Below are 1,714 nucleotides of genomic sequence, written 5' to 3' on the forward strand. Positions count from 1 at the left end.
TGTGCGGGTCGGAGGTGGCGGGTCCTGTCCGGGGGCGGGTCCCGTCCGGGGGGGGGGGGGGGGGGGGCGGGGCCTGAGAGGCCCTGGGCTGTCGGATATCGGATATCGACCAGTGCAGTGGCCCTGGGTGTTGGAGTGGCTGTGACCTGTGACACACAAGCCACGTGCCTTACGGTTGGCCTAGGGGACGCCCCAGCGCGGAGTGGGGGGCGGGGGGGGGCACCCTCCCCTCCCAGGTGGCTCCCACAGACCCCGGTGCTCCAGCAAAGCCAAAGCCCTGCAGGCCACACCCTCGGTGTCACTCCTTGCGGGTGGGGGTGGGGGCAGGCAGAGATGCGGCCCGCCCACTCACTTCCCGGAGAAGGGCGGGAGGGGCCCTCTCCAGGGCTAGAACCCACCCCCCTCACCCCCTCCGCAGCTCTGGAGGGCAGGGAGGGCAGGGGGCAGCAGGCTTATCTCCATTGGGTTTAGCGAGGCTGTACCCTGACCGCTGGGGACCACCCCCCCACCCCACCCCCTGGCTCCCCTCGGGGAAAACTGCATTGTCTCCACAACGAGCCCCTCCAGTATTTGATTTCTCTCCAGGGAAGCTACTATGATAACTTCCAACAATGCCAAAGTAATTCCTGTCTAAGCACCAGGCAAGTTTATTCTGTTGTCTGCTGGGGCTGGAGGCTTAAACAATAGAAACTCCTCACCGTCCTGGAGGCTGAGGTCTGGGATCAAGGCATTCCTCCAGGTTTCCTGAGGCCTCTGCTCCAATCGAGGGTGTCCCTCTGCCTCTGTGTGTATCCACACCTCTTCCTAGGAGGACAGGACGTCCTGGATTAGGACCCGCCTAATGGCCTCAAGTCAATCTCCTCTTTAGAGATTGTCTCCAAATACAGTCACGTTCTGAGGGGCTGGGGGTCAGGCTTTATTTACCATGTGAACTTGGGATGGACACGGTCCTGGCCCTCTCCTCCCCCCCCCACCCAAAAAAAAAAAAACCTGGTTGTGCCTCCATTTCCATGTTCCTGTTCGAGTTCTGTGTGTCTGTTCTTGGGCTCCTCCTCTGAGCGGGTCCGGACACCTGCCAGGCCCCTGGTGCTGGGTTAAGTGAGCTCCTGTGTCTGCAGGGGCCACGTTCACTCACCCTTTTGGGAAGCCACCCCCTGACCGCCCACCACTAGCACCCGAGGAACGGAGTTTGGGGTCCAGGCAGACCTTCTCCTCCAGGGCGTGGGGTCACACCAGGGCTCCACCTTCAAACTGTGCAGGGGCCAGGGGGTGCCGGTCCCCAGGCCGCCCAGCCACTCTGTCACGTTTTCCTGTTCTGTTCTGACTGCATTTCTGCTATAGCTCCCAATGTCCACACAGTCGTCTTGTTAACCATTTGTCACCTGTATGTAAGGGCCTGCTCTGCTTCTCCAGGCACTGGGGACTTGGCCCCGCTTTGGACTTAAACCCAAATGTGACCATCGGCACCTGTTCCCCCGGCCCCCAGGCGGCGCTGGTTTGTCGTAAACTCTGCCGCGTGGAGAGAGGCCGACAAGAGGCGTCAGGAGCCAGCGGCTGTGGAGGTGAGAGGTGGTCGTAGTGGGAACATGTCTTGAAGCTTGGGTGTGAGGCCGAGACCAGAGTAAGGGACCCCCCAAGTTTTGGCCAGAGCTTCACTCTACTTAGGGATGCCGTTTTTGACCACATAGGGAAACCCTGGGGTGGGGATCGGTTT

This window comes from Puma concolor, chromosome B3 (assembly GCF_028749965.1).
Source record: "Puma concolor isolate L17-30 chromosome B3, mPumCon1.1.hap2, whole genome shotgun sequence".
In the NCBI taxonomy this organism is placed as follows: Eukaryota; Metazoa; Chordata; class Mammalia; order Carnivora; family Felidae; genus Puma; species Puma concolor.